This window comes from Lagopus leucura, unplaced genomic scaffold, assembly GCF_019238085.1.
Source record: "Lagopus leucura isolate 7727_CA_CO unplaced genomic scaffold, USGS_WTPT01 Super-Scaffold_100044, whole genome shotgun sequence".
NCBI classification, from domain to species: domain Eukaryota; kingdom Metazoa; phylum Chordata; class Aves; order Galliformes; family Phasianidae; genus Lagopus; species Lagopus leucura.
The window spans coordinates 3,811,427-3,829,439 of NW_024962291.1; the positions used below are offsets into that span (position 1 = coordinate 3,811,427).

The following is an 18,013-nucleotide window of genomic DNA, read 5'->3' on the forward strand; positions in this document are numbered from 1 at the left end:
GGCCTTTAGCAACAGACCCAAGGCTCCAGGGATGGAATTTTCCTGCACCCATCTTTAAATTTTTTAAGTTGCTAATATATAATTACTACACAGCTAAACACTGTGCAGAGATGATCCTGCCCCTATACTCTGCAAACTGGTGAGTAGGTTGGTTTGCTTACTCTCATCTTCAGCATCTTAAAATAGATTGGAAATATGCTCTATAAATAGTTAATTAGGGGTTTGAGTACTCTCAAGAATGCTGTGCTGTTTAGGGGGATTCTTAATTTATTCAAGACGTGCTTCAAGCAACCTCCTCTTTTTGTGGTCACTAAATATTTCCCAGAAATCAAATTAAATCACATTTTGTATTCACAGCAGCCACTCACTCCAAAATCTGCATCAATAAGGAAAATTAAATCTAAAGATATTGACATTTCCTGATTCAATTAACCCTGAGGAGGTAAAATTTTCATGAATGAAAACAGAAGGAAAATTGTTGGCAGATACATTTCAGGCTATTATAGTCCCCACTATTCAAATAGTGGGGAAAAATAGCAGCGCGGCTTTTCAGTTAGGGTTAATTCTTTGTTCTGCAGCTGAAGAACTCCCAGTCGGTTCAGAAAGCCTGTGAAGCCTTTTGGGAAGCTATTCATAAAATACCTATTTATAAGTTAGGTAACTGGAAAACCAACCCCCTTCCTTATAGTTAAATAAAAACTGGTGAAAACTCATGTAAGCACTCTTTTCTTTAAGAAAGCTGCACTAGTTAGGGTAAACATGGATGTTGGGCTCATGCTGAATGTTTTGGGCTGTCACAATGCTAGCTGGAACCTGAACATGTGAAGTTTCTTTAAGTGCCAGCTACTTCCCAGAGCTTTTGAGGTCAGCTATTTTGATGCTGTGTTCCAAGGTGAAGGCTGCTCAACAGTGGTGGGCTTAGTATGTTCCTATTAGACCACAGCCAGCTCTACCAAGTGTCAGGCAAATCTCACTCTTTTAATCCTTCCAATGCTTTGGATGCAGTAAAATGCTGCTCTGCAGGAGTGTTCCAACAGCCAAGCTTGAAGGATGTTGCTCAGCTGGATGATAGGCCCAAGATGGAAAATAAAACCATGCAGGTTGCTGAAGACACATATTTGCAAACTATGGGACTGAGCTATGGAAAGCTAGATCCAGAGACTGCTTTATTAAGATTACATGCAACACTAAGGATTTTTCTCAGCTGCTTTGGCTCAGCAGTGTGCTTAGTTCATCCTTACAAACTGTGTTCATATATTTGAACAGCCTTAAAGCTGCCTCCCATGTTATTTTTATGGAAGATCCCTACCTGATCCCCCCTCAACAATCTGCTCTTGTTCTCTCTCAGGACAGAGGAACAATCTCTTTCCAAATGCCTTCTGCTTCTCTGCCCACCATTTCTTGCGCTAGGCAGTGAAAATGTAATAAACAGGAGACAAAACAATTTTTTCCTTCATTCTTCGTAAGACATCTTGATTAATGTTTCTTTCATATACACTAGTCAAAACACCTGTGACTTTAGACACACCAGGGGCACACATACTTAAGTATCCCACAACTGATATTCCACTGTGGTGTGTATGATGTACGAAGGCCACAAGCAGCACAACTAGAGGTGAAACAGGGAACAGTATGCTATTCCAGACCATTCATTTGGGGGATCTCAGGACAAAGACAGTGGAAGGTAGAGTCAAAAAGTATAAAACACATTTTACATGTACGAAAACCTCATTTTCAGAATCACCTGTTTGTATAAATACCTCCTGCATATAAACACTGGCCCATCACTACAGCCATGTTGCGTTTGGGAGAGGAAGACTGCAATCTTGCAGCTTAGAAATGGGGTCTGTGTCTTGCAGTAAGTACTACATACGGTCCCCATGTGTTTTCAAATAGTCACGACTTACTCCGTAAACATGCTACAGTTTACTTCAGAGTAAGATCATTAAGTGTATCTTTGAAATGGATGCATAATGATCCACCTCCTTTGACCCTGAACTGTAAAGTGATTGTTATGCCGAAGGCTATTAATTTAACACAGCATATTAAATTTCCTACTAGCACTCATGGGCCTCTCCTGACTTAGCAATTCCACTTGTCTATCTCCTTGCTAACTGCACAAATCCTGTCTCACTTGCTGTACCAACAAAATGTACAACCACATGCATCTATCAGTGCTTTTTGCACAACACACACTTGCAGGAAGTTCCAGTAAGGATCTTCTTTGAAACAAGCCCAGGAGCCGGACCTCTGCCTCTGAATTTCTGTGTTACTTAGGAATGTTTTATATTTATTCAAACTAAAGTTTCATATAGATGATAAGGACTCTAGTGGTTATCACCACTACTTCTTGGTAAGAAATTTAAGAACTAAAGAAGTTGCTGTAGATGTATCTTCTTCAAAACGATGGTATTTGTGCTTGAGTAGAGCAATGTGAATAAGCAGTAAGGCTACAGATGTTATCTGAGAACTCAAGTCAACACTACCACGCCAAAATCTGTACCAGCACAGCTGAACTGGTGTCTATAACTGAATGTGCGTGTCCAAATGTTGATGCAAGCAGATACAAGACACAATCACACCTTTACCTGCAACACAGACCAAGAATCACTGCTGCGAGGGTTGCCCTGGTGGACAAATACTGGCCTCAGACCAGGGGAAACAGAAACTGGGACAGTGCCAGTGCTGAGGGGAAGTATGGCACCAAGTACATGGCAACACATTTGTTTAGTTGCTTCAGCTACAACTCTTGGAGGTTTAAGGCCATGGGAAGAACTCTTGGCCTAGGATAAACGTGCAGCTAAGTTATTTGCAAGCAGGTCACATCTTCAAGGTCAATTCTTGTCCTGATATTTTTCTTTTAAATGAACATATTAAAAAGCATCATTACAGCTTCACATTGCTACCTACGTCGCATAATGAGATAATATTCCCCTTTAATGGAAGGATTCTACTTCAAGATTTAATGACATTTAAAAGAAACCAAGTCTATTGCAAGCCTCTCTGATGGCTTTCTATGATAGCCACCTCTGCTTTTATTTTATTAAATCTAGAAAAGACTGTGTCTTTGGGGCTATGCTCCCACCACACAATTGCTAGGAAATACCAAGTTAATTTTAAGACCTCTTTTCATGCTTGATAGTGTCTTCCTGACAGTACTCTCTTGTTGTGAAATATTGCTCCCTTGTAACAAGGCAAATCAGACAAGGCAAATCCCAAGTCCTTTTGAGCTGCTTTCAGATTCATGCTAAGAAAGTAACTTCAGTATGGCAGAAAGGCACAACTGTTCTCCACCCAATTACTCCAACTGCAAACCACCTACAGTTGATCTGCCTCTTGTGCTCCTGAATAACAGCCTAGCAAAGGGGAAATGACTGCTTCCCATGGCATGCTGCTCCAGTTGCAGAATTTTCCACTGCTCGACTTTACTGTTTCCCCATCAGATCCAAATGGGTGCTGTAAACCTCTGGAGCCTTCACCAGGAGGGCTGAATAAACAACACAGAAGAAATTCTAAGGAAGTGCATCTATTTTTGCAAAGCTCCTCACATGCCCCCTTTGAGTTTTTCATGCTTCTGGGCGCTGTGGCATACCAAGATCTGTTGTACAGTGGTTTAAATTTAGCATCCACCTATGCTTCCTCTGATGCAGCCGCTCTCCCTGAAATTCCAAAGGAAATTAATACACTGTGTATTTTTTGCATAAACTTCACTGTTTCTCAGAGATGAGAGCATCAAGCTCTTCCTTTGACAGTAGTTAATATACAGCGCTGCAATTATTCTGGTCCTAGATTTTTAATTAAAAATCTCTGTGGGAGGAAGGAAACTAGACAACTGACAAAGAGCATTTAGGGTGGAATTTACGCTGTGTTAAACAAGCCCAGAGAACTCAAACTGTGCACAGGCCAATGCAGTAAGCACAAAGAAATCCACACTCAGTTCTCAAGATGTCAGCCTTTCCATGCCTACCCCTGTTTGTCCTTCTCTATCACCTTAGCTGAGACTTTGCTGGTGAAAACAAGCAGCTGGGATAAACTCTTTGCAGTGTTACTTTTCTTTGATATAACTGGAATAAGAGATAGGTGAATCAACATGACATGGAAATTTGACCATGCATATCATAGCATCATGGAATCATTTGAGTTGGAAGGACCCTTAAAGGCCATCTAGCCCAGCTCCCCTGCAATGAACAGGGACACCTACAGCTACATCAGGGCCTTAGAGCCCCCTCCAACCTGACCTTCAGCGTCTCTAGGGATGAGGCATCCACCATCTCTCTGAGCAACCTTTACCAATGCTTCACTACCCTCATCATAAAAAAACTTTTTCTTACATCCAATCTAAATCTCCCCTCTTTTAGTTTGAAACCATTTCCCCTCGTTCTTTCACAACAGCCACTTCTAAAGAGTCTGTTCCTCTTTGTTCTTATAGCCACCCTTTAGATACCGGAAAGCTGCTAACAGGTTTCCCTAGAGCCTTCTCTGCTCCATGCTGAACTCTCCCAGCTCGGAGTTCTCTCTCTAAGCTCATTCAGCCTGTCCTGGTAGGAGAGGTGCTCCATCCCTCGGATCATTTTTGTGGCTCTCTTCTTGACACGCTCCAGCAGGTCCATGTGTCTCCTGCACTGAAGACTCCACATCTGGATGCAGTACCCAGGTGAGGTCTCAGCATCACAGAGCAGAGGGACAGGATCACCTACTTCCCTCACCCTGCTGCCATGCTTCTTTTGATACAGCCCCAGATACAGTTTTTCTGACAGTGACTATTCCTGTATCAATACTGTTGCCCCCACTACCATTTGCAGTTGCATGTATGCCCAGCAGAAGTCAGACAGCAGCTGTTCATGAAAATTACCAGCCAGAAACTGAAGCCCTGGAGAGTCCCAGTAAGCAAGCAGTTTGTAAGAGCACCCAATACATACCAGCAACAATGATTTGGAAACGCCTAATAGAAAAGATTTGGGATACCGTCCTCTCCTATTGCTTTTCTGTTATAGTAACAAGTGGCAGTGACACTCCTCCTTGAAAGACCAAGCATGATCCAGCTCCTCACCTCATGGACAGCAAACCTGACAATGCAGTTCTTGACAAAAAACAACAAATCTGAAAGGCACATAACACAGAAGAAGGACTCTATACTAACACCAGTTTTTTGTCATGGAATGTAAGGATCCAAGCAAGATTAAGCCAAAGTAGAACAAAACAATGCTGCCAAGCTACAAGAACTCTTTTACACAAGAAATGGAAGCAGAAAACTCTGGGGAGGCTGGGGAGGGGAAGGGGGGAGTGAGAAGCAGCTCTGCCTAGATTGCTGAAAGTGTCACAGCTGGGGACGCTACGAGCTAACCACACAGCACACTGCAACATGGAGATCCACACCAGCTCCAGCAATGACACACAGGAAGGAGGAGAGGGCAAAGGAGGATGCAGAGAACAAGGGGCTCCTGCAGAACCACATCTATAGATCGCACTGACCTTCCACAGCTCCTGCTGGAAATGTAAAGCTGGCTTTAAACAACAACAAAAAGAAGATCCGCACCTCCCAAACAAATGTGCACAGAAGGTAGATTGGTCCTCACCATCCAGATTACCCGCAGCCAAAGGGAAACCAAACACAATGCAGCTGCTTCACTCCATTTTCTTTATCACAGTGTAGGAGCAGCCAGACAATGCTTTCCAATACAGACCACAGCAATTCATCACCAAGAGACAGGAGTCGCAGGAAACGCTCCCATTATCTCTGCTACAGAAAGGAAGCAGCAAGGAGAACAGCTAAATGTGACAGACAGATTTTATGAGACCAGACGTGGGCCATGCTCTGGGCTGAACAACTCATCTTTTCCATACCAGAAAAAAAGTAATCAGTTTCAGCTGCATGGTCTGACACATCAGGAATCAGAGCTGCTGCACTGCGACTTTTCCAGGGAAAGAAACAGAGATAAATGAAAATATTTCATAGTAACCATGCTGTGCCAGATCCCTGAGCTGTATAAATCAGGGAAGTTCTATAGCTTCCACGGATTGATGCTGGCACAGGTGTGATTGCAGGGCTGGGCATTCAGTAAGTGAAGAAAAAGCCATCTCCAGCCCACAGTGCTTTAAGGAAGAGGTGGTAGAGAAATAGAGCCAGCTCATAGTGCTTTCTAGCAATCGTAGAAATAAATTGCTTCCCCTGCCTCAGATTGAACTGGATTTTGACTCAAGCAGCTACTGAGACCCAAGTACATTTGCTATGGAAAACTGACCACACCAGCTATTGCCTGAGTGAAACACAGAAAACTAAACAGTGTCACATTTTACACTTTCTCCTTGATCAAGTTGGCTCCTTCAGCATTTTCTCAGCAAAATTAATCTCCCACTGCAGTCAACCCTTCATCTTTAAGGGGATGTAGAAATGCTGCTATTAATGACTTCTCTTCTGTGCAGCTCACAGTGCATAACTGAAGACATCAGTGGTGTGATTGTGATGAGAACAATGGGGCTTTTAAAATGAATAGTTTTACATCTGGTTAAAAGTGGATGTGATGAAACAATTAAAAAGTGATTTCCAAAACTGCTCACCAAACTGTCCTGACTGCAAGCCTCACTGCCAAGAATGGCCAGCAAGGGCTTGTCTGAAGCTGATGGCTGCCTCTGATGCTGGTCTCTTTGAGGAGAAAGATCAGCTGTTGACAGTGCATGGCTCCTACCCAATGCAAACAGAGCATGCAAGAACTGCGAGTCTGCCCAGGGAGAGAAGTAATTGAAACCAGCAAAAGGACTGTCACAGATCACTTTCCTTCTAGAAAGAAGCAGCAAAGACCAGGGTGAGCTGGATGCTAGGTTGGGTTACATCCCAGCTGGGGATTTACCCAAGTTCAGCTGCTTGCTTTTCACGACCACATGCCAGTTTTGCTGCCTGCTGCCTGTCTGTGGCATCTCAGTGGTTCTGGTCAGGGCTGTGCGACCTGGCTACAGCCCCAGCTGCTCACTGAACCTCCTTTGATGCCACTGCCCAAGTGACAGGAGTCTAGGAGCTCAGGAAGCAATGGAAAAAAACTTTCCTCCTTGCTCTGATGCTGTCCGGAAAGCTTTCTCCAAAGCAATGCTCAGTCTAGAGGTAACAGAGTCAAGGAATGCAGCACAGAAATGTCACTTACAATAAGAAAAGGTGGGAATTAAATGAGATGGAGGTGACGCTAACTCACAGGAGAAAACCTTTATGTGCTGCTAATATTTATTTCCTCCAGTAGACCAGCAAGGTAGCTGGGCCAACAAACAGGCTAACAACTGCAACTAGCACAAATAAAGCACATTCCTCTTAGCAAGGCTCTGAAGTCTCCTGACAGCACCAGCTTATTGTCCCCCAAACTCCATCAGCTGCCTTAAACTGCTTCTCATGCACAGAGGGTTGTATATTTACTTTGTGCCAGAAGAAAATCTATTAGTTTTAGTTATGTCCATGTTCCCAGAACAGAAACCTGTCAGTCATGTGAAATTAAGACAATTTCTCTACAGAATACCATAGTCTATTGATGGCAATGCTTTCCCCAACTACTTGGAGTATGAATTTTTTTTCATACCATATGTATTTTTGCTTTGCCTGCAATGACGATGCAGGCAAATCTGGTGAAGCTCACTGTCTAGCTTAGCACCAGTACTGGGGGAAAAAAAATATCCATAAACGATGATATTTAGGATTATACAATCTGATGGGAATTTTTATAAGTTTCTCTATGTAGCTTTTGATCTCAAGACTATCCTCCCCTACAGGGGACCGAGGTAAAGGACTGCAGATCTAAGCACGAAGTATTTCACTGCTGACAGGCCCAACTTTTCACTGTTGCAAGCAGCTTTTCAGCATGCACATCTTCACCACTGCTAAGAATCCTCTGTATTTCCCTGCCAGCTCATAGGTACTTTCTAGCAAGCATTACTGCAATTTGCATCTCTGCCATGGCCTGTATATTCCAAATACACTGTGAATGAAAACACAGGCCAGCTGCCAGTTTTAGGTTCTTTATTTAAAAATAAACTACAGCCATGACTCTCAAGCTATGACCTTACAGCCAACAGACCAACCAGTTCCTAGCTTCTTACCTGTGAACACATAGCATCAAAGTTGCACGTAGACTTTTCACTGTATCTCCAGTTGCAAAACAAGATAAGCACATGGCTAAGTGCTTGCTTGTCAAAGTGTTATTGAAGCAGTTTGCTGACCAAGACTTGCTCTGCACATGACTTTGCACCAGTTCACCAATACCAATTTAGAAACAGTACTTGCTGATACACTTCTGCCAATACATAGAGAAGTGTGGATGGATTCACAGCCAAACAGAAGTGCTCTGTACTGGAACAGCTTGTTCTCCTTTCACACAGGGGAAAAATCTGTATTGGCATACCTGCACTCACACGTGAGGAGGATCACAGCAGTGTTACAGAACTATAGGTAAAAGTTACTTTAAGTTATAGAACTATAGATAAAAATTGCAACTTGTTTATGCAGGCAAGACTCAATCTCAGAGAGGATTTGCTCTTCTGATCTTGAACCCTCTAGCAAAATACCCAATTCTACACACAATGTCAACACAGAGCAGAATCGGGCTGAAAAAATCCTAAACCTTTCAGCTGAATCAAATCAGCAGGCCATACAGATTGCTTGGAAAAAATGGAATGATTCTCTACCCATGGTGTTTGGGGGAGAACATCCTCCGAATAAGCACAGTGTGACTCAGCCCTACAATATAACTGAGGAGAACCTGAAACTATAGCCTTGACTAGTGTGTTTGGGTGCTGTTTGTCAGGGGAATTAACATTCCCACTGCTGCTCCAAGCATCAGGGCAGTGCATGGGGAATCAGAGCCACCTGCAGCCTCTCACCAAAATGAGCCAGCAAAAATTATCTGCAGCTCTCTATTCCTGTCATATTTCACTTGACCCACCCCTACCAGTTTCTTTTTAGTGGTTTCTCAGCATATGGAATCAGGGTGCAATAACAAGAAAAACACAATTCCCTCTTTTCTGCCGTTAATCCACTAGGAATGAAGTAAACCCTGCAACAGCATGGGGGCGAGGTGGGGGAAATCACTCAGTGCACAGGGCTCACATACACTCAAATCTGACAGCAGTTCCCCAGCTGATCCAGCAGCGTGCCTGCAGCCACGCAGAGGCAGATTTGCCAAGCAGGCACAGCCAGCAGGCTTTAAAAATAGTCCATGAGCTGTTGCTGGTTACAGCATCCCATAGCGATTGTACACATATTTCAGTGGGCAAGCACGCTTAATTACAGCGCTGCTTCTTCACCTAGCATTGAGCTCCTGGAAAATATCCAACTGCTTTCCCTTCTTGGGTTTTCCCGTTGTTGCTAAACAGAGTAAGAAGCAGAACCTGTGCAGCTCAGCCCAGGCTGTTTGCTCTGTGGTGGTTCCCCGCTGCCTGCGCTCTGCCCCAGCCCTCGCTCCCTCTACCCTGCAGCAAGGGAGAGTTATGAAAATAACCTGTCTATCCACTGGTGTCACCAGCTGTACTGTATCCACTGGTGTCTGTTTGTATACAGTCTTCTACTGGCTTGTTTGGTTTTGCATCAGAGCAGATTCCTCAGAGACATCTGGCACTATGTGAGTGAAAACAACACGCAGTGAAAGGCTTTGGAAGAACTCCCACTTGTGCTGATTTCACATGAATAGCCAATATCTAAAACAGCAGAAAATTAAAACGGTAGTGACAATAGCAACAATAAGAAGCTAGTGTTTCTGCTGCACTGTGCAAACAAGGATTAAGGTGTGTGGATCAGTACCGCCCTGCACTTGACAGTCCATCCTGTGATGAAGCCTCAGCGTCTGTGGAGCCATGAAGATCTCTTATTAAATCAGAAACTTCTATCAGAGGCACCATCGCAGTGGGAAATGGTTGAAATCCTTGTGGGAGGCAATGCTTGGGGCACAAACATTGCCTGCATCCTGCTAACACCGCCTCGGGAGGCAGCAACACGCCTGGTGACTCCTCACAAACAGGTTTGGAACGTGCTCTGCCCTGAGTAGAGGGCACATCTACCTTCCTTCTGAAGTGTCCTGCTTCTTCCCTACACAGCCCAGTGAAGGAGCAACCCTGAAACAGTACTCTTTTCTGCTGAACTAGCACATGGCTGGCCACTTGCTAGCTTGTACACATAGCTGGGCTTGGGCATGGGGAGACAGCCTGGGGTCACTGTGGTTGGATTTCACACTTCTTGATCCTAAAAAGCCTTGCCTGAAGGCCTTTTTCTACGTGCCCAGTAATCACATCCCTGCTGTTTCTTTCTTTGTTTATGCCCGTTTCTGCTGAGCAACAGCTTCCTTCCTGTACTCAGAAAAGCATGCCTGGTCCCAAGGCTTACGTCAAGTGATTTTCTTCATTATTTGTCTGAACTGTTCATCCTCCCATAAAGGCACAAGAAGCATGGTGATCTTCAAAACACGAGACAAAAGTCACAATGGTCACTATGAAATACTGTTAGAAAAAGTCCAAGTAGCAAATGCATCTGTGTGCTGCTGAATTAACAGTGTCAACACCAATTTTAGAGCACACTCCCACACTTAGAAACCCCTGTAACTTCCAGTGTTTGCAACAAATCAATGATGCAATCCGTGTACATCCAGAAAACAACTGATCTGGAGCCTGGATTACGTCAGTAGGCCCCATTCACTGCTGCAGCTCATGTTCCAATAGCAGTGCTGCTTTCAAAGACATTACAGATTGGGAGGAGCTCGTTAACCTGTCATGGAGCATCTCAGTCAGCTCCCAACTCAAAGTGCTTTTCCACTGGGAGTGATTTATTCAGCCAAGGACAATGCCCAAGAAACACAAAACCCAACTTTTTCCTATTGCCCAAGCAGCTAAAGCCCAAAGCATCTCCCTTTGTGACTTCTCATTTCCTGGAAAAAAAAAAAAAAGAAAAAAAAGAGGCACACCTTTTTCCTTCAAAGCCCTCTGACTCACAGAGAGGTTGGGCTGCCTTAACCCCTCCCTAGCCAGATGGCAGGACGTGGCATTGCTGGGCATACCACCCTCATCCCCACCAGCACCTTGAGTCACCTCATGGATGGCACAGTGTGGGACTCCTTAGGTGGCTCTGGCAAGGCCAATGCAGTGCTGCTCCACTACCAGGCTTGCCCTGACTATACAGTCTCCATGGTGTATTTCTAGCTCTAAAAAAGCAACCAAACAAGCCAGAAATAACTCACTTTTTCATTCTTTTTTTAGACCTGCAATCCTCTTGAAATATCATTGAGGAAAAAAGGATCTGAGCTGTGCATTTTTCAGGGGTTGCAGAGTGCAAACACACACGTACTGACACAAAAGAAACGTAACCAGCTTTACAGCACTGCTTTTCCAGTAAATAAGAAGCAAAGGAACTGGAGGAAGAATTGCTTTCTGTTTTGTGCTCAGCCACGCTTTCTCCCTGCTTCCAGGCTCACTGTGAAGCACACAATTCCACAACTGCACATTTCAGAAGGATGAAGCAAGATCTTAGTTGTAGTAAGCAGCAGATTAAACCATTTTGTATCCAGAATTCTGTGCAAGAAAACACTTCTGATTTTACATCAACATTCTAAATGTTCTTATGACTTCCTTTGTGACTTACCTTCTCATGCTATTTTCAAACTAAGGCTAGTTTTTAAATAAATACACTTCATTCATCTGTGCTCTGAATTTGCTTCCAAGATGCTGTGAGCAGGGCCAGGTCTTAGCCAACTCCCTATCATTCCATACCAAAAGACTGTAGAAAGGAAGACTTCAGTTTTCCAGAAAATACTTGCTGTTACTGCTGTTATGATAATTCCTCAGGGAGCACTAGTGGCTTTGCCAAGACAGCTCCCAAACCAAAACATTCCCATTTCCCTCATTAACTCCTCACACTCACCTCGAGCCTCTCCCATGCATTAAGTGGCTGCCACAGTTTTTGTTTAAATTGACATTTAAATGTATGAAGGCAACTACAGGCATCAAAGAGAGGCCACAGAAACTAAACAAAGTTCTGCCAACACCTTCAGTGGTAACGGCATTTCACATGAGCGGTGCAACTCTGATTTATTCCTACTTCTCTCAGTTGTGTGCAATATCAGCACAATCTGCCAGTGACAACTGAGTCACTCCTGATTTACACCAGCAATGAGGAAATCAACATGCTGCAGTGGCACCTGGAACTGGGGAAGAAGCTTCCTCCCCAGGAGGAGGCTACAGTCCCACCCAAAAATGTGTCCCTTTTTGCTTCATAAATTAATAGGGCCAAAGGAAATGGGTTAGTGGTGGTACTGAACCATGTTTGCTGCTCTGTGCCAAGTGATGCTGTGCCATTTTGCTACCGAGCTGCCTTTCAGAAGAGCTCAGTCTTCCTGCCTTCCCTGGCAATTCCACTGTACCTAAGTGGGGAAGTACTGTAGTAACAGGGCTGAAAGAGATATAATGAAAGGTATTATGCACAGGTAGCACGAAAAGGAAAAGGTGAGTGGTATAATTTTACAGCTTCACAGATGTACTTGAAGATACTCTTCAAAAAAAAAAAAGAAAAGAAAAAGAATTACAGCCAGTAATTCTTGCAGTTCAAAGATGCCCGGATCCCAGGAGTCACAGAGACAAGCAAGGACAGTAAGTCAGAAAACATCTGAAAATATGAGCCATCAGAAAATAATAGAGAAGCTTCAAATGGCATCTATCAGCAGAAAGAAGAGCAGTGAGAATATGTTCACCATCTGGGCAAATCACTCTTCTCAGGATGCTTCTGGCTAACAGGCTAACCTTGGAAACAGCTTCTTTCACGTACTCAGTGATTATTTCTGGGAACACAACCATGACAAATAGGCCTGCTAGGAAGTATGGACAAGCCTGGACCTTTGGGCACTAGCATAAGAGAAAATGTAAACCTTTTTCCAAATATCTGATTAGGTCCCATGATCCTGGAAGAAGCAAGGAAATCACTAATGTGTGGTTAGAAATCTTGCCACATCTGATTGCTGTTTCGAGACTCTCCATTAACAAGCATCCAGCATGAGGAGGTTTTCCAGGGCTAGGACACTGAGGAAATACTGCTGTTGAAAGGTGCACTATTGTAACTATATTCCCAAATGACACGATGCAGCAGAAACAGGATTTGTACTTGCTGCCCCATGAGCCTGAATTACTACCATGCTACCCATCAACTGTAGAGCCTTGTTTGGGGAAATTTGTTATTTTTCCTTAATTTATTTCAATATACAAAACCTGCAAGATGTCTTTCCTTGAAGGCAGACTACAAACCTGCAGAGGAGAATAGGAGCGAGCTTGGCTTTGCAAAATGAAAGCCACCACAACACTGTGAACCAAGATGCAATTTCGAAACACACTGAGATATTGCTACTATGTGCAGTTTTGAACTGTTTGTTGTAGCTTTAGTTACTAAAACAGGTAGGAAAATATTCACCCATAAGTTTCATGCATAATATGAGAAAAAAGCCAGCAAAGAGAGATGAAATTTGCTCATTTCAAGACCTGAATTCCAGCTGACTTCTGCTATAAAGAGGGAGCAGAAAGCATTGCTTATTAAATCACAATGTGGCCTTTTCATCCCTATTGATGTGCTTCCATGAAGCACAGTATTTTCTCACCTCTAGAAGGGTTGTGTTATAAATCCACTGCTTTGCCAAAGTTGCAACTGCATTCACAGCTTTGGTCCATTCTCAGCCCCATGCCTACTGCTCAGTGCCAACACGCTTTGTTCCATGTGCTGCTTGACAGTCACAGTCACCAGATGACTTCTGTTAAGAAACAGGATCAGAGAGGATGAAACAGTACAAAGCAGCTTTTCTTAGTGAGATTTATTCAGATGTTGCAACTTTCAGAAAAAGTCATTCTTATCTTCAGAAACAGCTTTCAATGCTCAAAAACTCGTGTCGTTGTGTCAGAGAACACGGTAGACTGAAGTTAATGCAATGCCCTATAACGTGATGCTGATACTTGTTTACATACTTCAGCCTTTGACAGCAATTTGTTCTTGGGTCAGTTTTTTCAGCATAGCCAGTGCCAGCTAGATGAACAGAGGGGGCACGTACTTAGATCTGTCTACTATGCCTAATTACTTAAAGATGACTTTAGTGACTTGAGCTACATGCAGGTATGGTGTTTCCATTAGAAAAGAACGGAAGGGATGGAACACCCACACAAAGCAAACAGCCTTATTTCTTTCAACACTCTTGTTATCATAACAGCTTTGTGCAGACAAACATCACGCATGGTAGCTTAAAACAAAGCCAGAAGCATGAGGATGCACACAAGGCAACGGATGTGTAAGCCACTTTTTGAATCGAGCTGTAAGAAACCTGAGCTGGAAGAAGGCTGTTCTGTTCCTTTTCACAGACTCCTTTGCTGAAAACATTAATTTTCAGATTTAGAAAAATAGCTCCCTGAAAGAAAAAGAAGTTATTGCAATGGAGCCAGATGCAGTGAGAAACAACACAGAGGGAGTCAAAATCTTAATAAGGTCTCTTTAAATACAATTATCTATGCTGGTAAAGAACACACGAGACATCTGGGGCCAGATCCACAGCTGATGAACCAACTTTGGTACAGATGGAGCCATTTACACCCCTGTCTTTTCTTGTTTAGTAGAGTGCAGGATCTGTTCAAGAGAACAACAGAGAGGCCCTAGGCTGCCTTTGAAGAGCTGACGCAGTGTTTGATGCTACAGATTGTCTGATATCACTTGTTTCATTGGCTTCTGGTTTTAAACAGGGCTCCCTGCTTCACCAGCGCAGCTGCACAGCATGGGGGCAGGCAGAGGCTGGAAATGCCAGTGCCTGCACTCCAACCGGAGGCTCTAGGAGTACAGCAAGTAGCAGCTAAGAATGAAGACAAATAGGGCTCAAACCTTTTGATCTAGGAAACTGAAACTTCAGTGGGTGGCAAAGCTCCTCAGGGGTTGGAATTATGTAAACCTTAAGGTCCCCTCCAAACCAAGCCATTCCATGGTTCTATGATATGATGAAAATAGCCTTTATTTCTCACTTTGCCTTGAAAGAGAGGACACCCAAAGGAAGGACCTCAAACCTCAAGTCCGCTATCCACATCAAAGGGCTTTCCTCTAAAACAGAAGCAGTCAGCAAGAGCGTTGGGAAGAAGTATTCCTAACAGAACATGCCATTTCAAAAAAGGCAAAGTAACACATTTGTCAAAGTATTTTTCTCTGAAACCACGCCTGCTGTTGTCTTTTCTGCCAAGAAAATCCAATTTGACAGCTGGGCAACTGGTGACTCAGAGATTCCCCAAGGCTGAGTCCCCAGACTTGTCCCAGCAGTGGCCCAGTGACAGCACAGACGAGAAAGGCGGGTGGGCTGAAGAGGACAGGGAACCAGGACCAACTGTTCAGTCTGAGCCAGGCTGGCTTCTGGAATATTTCCTCCTGTATAAAGCAGAGTGAATACATCACTGGATGGAAAAAAAACAGTGTGTGCTATAATCCTAGAGCTGGAGAACAGCTATGAAGGAAAGATAACATAAGTGCCCTTTCTCTGCAGCTCCCTGCATCACTCAGCAGGTGACTGCAGCAAGCAGAAGACAACATCTCCACAACTCTTATACATGGTCCTGATGAGGCATTTCACTGTTTCTAGGAGCTGAATGTTTTAATGGACTGCCATTATTTGGTTTAGGACCTGGCAATAGGAGAGAATGGAAGTACTTATCCAGGGAAGGCAATCAAGAAATAAATCAAGACAAGTATGAGTTTAATCGCCTGAAGTCAGCCTTCAGATCTTGAACTCACAGGTGGCGAACCCTGGGCCAGGGTTTGCAGGAGTGCTAAATGGGCCTGGGATAACTAAAAGTGGTCCAGGAAGGCAACCTGCACACAATGAAAGGACTAGAGCACACAAGGACAAGAGAACAAAAGAACTAGAGATGCTGGAACACAGCATCAGGGCAACACACCAAAGGAAAACCAAACTTAACAACTAGTGAGCACTTGGTGCTGCCTGCACCACTCCATGCAGATCCACGGGCAGCACCAGCCAGACTCGCACCATCACATTCCTCAGGGCTTTGTCTCCTTCTCAAGAGCTCTGGCCAACAGCCAACGCTCACAGCACAGAGATGTCACAGCATGAATGAATATGGACTAAAAGTAAACAGAAACTATTTTTTGTTTTTTCTGTGACTACGCAATAACACTTACTGTACTTCAATTGTTCAGTACAGAAGGATCCAATATAGTTAAACACGAGCTCTCCACAACTTCACATGCAACACATATATATGTAGTCTAGAAATACTGATGTGTACAAACTCATACAGATTCGACAGAGTTCTTGTTCTTGCAGAAAGGCAGCAAGATCTATGCATTCCATATAAACAGAAGGAGAAGGTCAACTGACAAAGTTGAGTGCTACATATATAAAGAACCAGAAAATTCAAATTAATGCTTCTGGATTCTTCCTTATCATATGTTTCTGCTTATAAACAAGACAAGATCACTGCTGTTTAATCAGTAAGGTAATAGTAAAATTTAGCTTATAAACAAATGTAAAAAGAAACCTTAAAGTCGTAGAATTAAACTTGAAAAATCTATCTTGACTCTGAAATATTATCCTTTACAATATTTCGAAGTCAACTTGTAAGTTTCTCCAGGAAACTAAAATATGAAATTCCCCTTATCAAAATCCTCTCTAAATGGGCAAGCAGCCCTGAGACACAAAGGTACTGCAGGCAGCCCCTGACTTCCCTACAGCCAGGCATTCCCAAAATGGAACCTGCAAAGGAAATGAAATAGAAGCAAATGTACAGTTTCCTGTGCCTTTTGAGAAGAGCCCTTCACTGAAGCTATTCAGCATAATGGAGGATTCGATTCCAAAGTTTGACTGGTCTCTATTGCACCACAGAGATATAAATGAGACATGTTTGCATTCATTTCATAGTTCATACGTTACAAAAGTTAAACCTATCAGAACTATGAAATACTATGAGCTCATTCTCCTTAAGGAGAAGCATAGCTAAGCTCATAGCTAAGCTCCTGCTAGCTCAGCCAGCAGAAACTGGCAATATCCTGGTCTATGTATGTGAGCATGGTATGGTGACCCGCCAGCCGCTCTACTGGCAAGGATCCTCTTTGATCCTCAGTCACAAGCAAGCTACAGCTACATTTAAGACCACTGGTCTTGTATGAAATCACTGCTAGGATTTTCCTAATGAGAAGAAGGCTTCTCTGCTCTTCCCTCAGCTCACCTCACAGTCCTTATTCAACATTCCCACAAAACACAACTCTGACTTCAGAAAAACCTGTTGTCCTGGCATCACACCAAATGTGATGTGATTTGGGCACTGCCTGTGCCCAAAGCAGAATAAAATCTCACAGCAGCTTTCCTTGATCAGACCCCTCAGCTAACAAAACCAGGCATTCTTATCAAAGCAAATAAAGACATAATTATAAATGGAGCTTCTTCCGGAGAAAACAGCACATCAGGTAACAGAGCAAAACTGGCGTCCTGCCACTTATTTAATCCTTCATCAAACCCAAGGCAGGTACAGCATTTCAGGAATAGCAGAAAAACACATCAGGATGAATAGCCCAGTACCTCTGCAAAGTGTCAGGGCTCAGGATCCTACCCTGTTGAAAGCTGGACCTACAGCAATCCAAAGAATCCCCCCAGGTTTCTTCTCCAGGAAAACACGAGCACAAGTAACCGAGCTGACAGCAGAGAGATAGCTCTAAAGCCACCACAACCAGGCACTGCTCTGTTAAAATCATGATTCATTTACAGCAAGGAAACTCTTTTACAGTATGTCCCAAATAAATAGGGTGATCCTGCTGGAAACGTTCTAGTGCAGCAGTAATCTTGTTTATTACAGACTGATCTCTGACCCTCTCTCCCACTCAGTGAATGCCATGCTCCACAATTAGCCTGACTGATGTGAATGGGTGGTCATGATGAGTAAGGTACTACTCACAGTGAGAACAGGGGAAAAAAATAAATCCATTTCTTTATGGTTGTCACAGAGAAATGGCCTTCTATAATTGCAGAAATTAGATTAG

General features: G+C 43.4%; 1 protein-coding gene across 5 annotated transcripts in view; it reads right to left on the bottom strand.

Moving 5' to 3' along the window:
• Window positions 1-18,013, bottom strand: part of OSBPL5 (oxysterol binding protein like 5) — a 130,449-nt gene that overhangs the window by 62,275 nt on the left and 50,161 nt on the right. Inside the window, exon 1 of one of the 5 annotated variants that reach the window (XM_042884585.1) lies at window positions 13,599-13,748. The exons of the other annotated variants lie outside the window; for them this stretch is intronic. The gene's annotated coding sequence lies outside the window, so the exon portion shown is untranslated. Of the gene's footprint in view, window positions 1-13,598; window positions 13,749-18,013 lie in introns of those variants that run through there. 5 annotated transcript variants of the gene reach the window in all.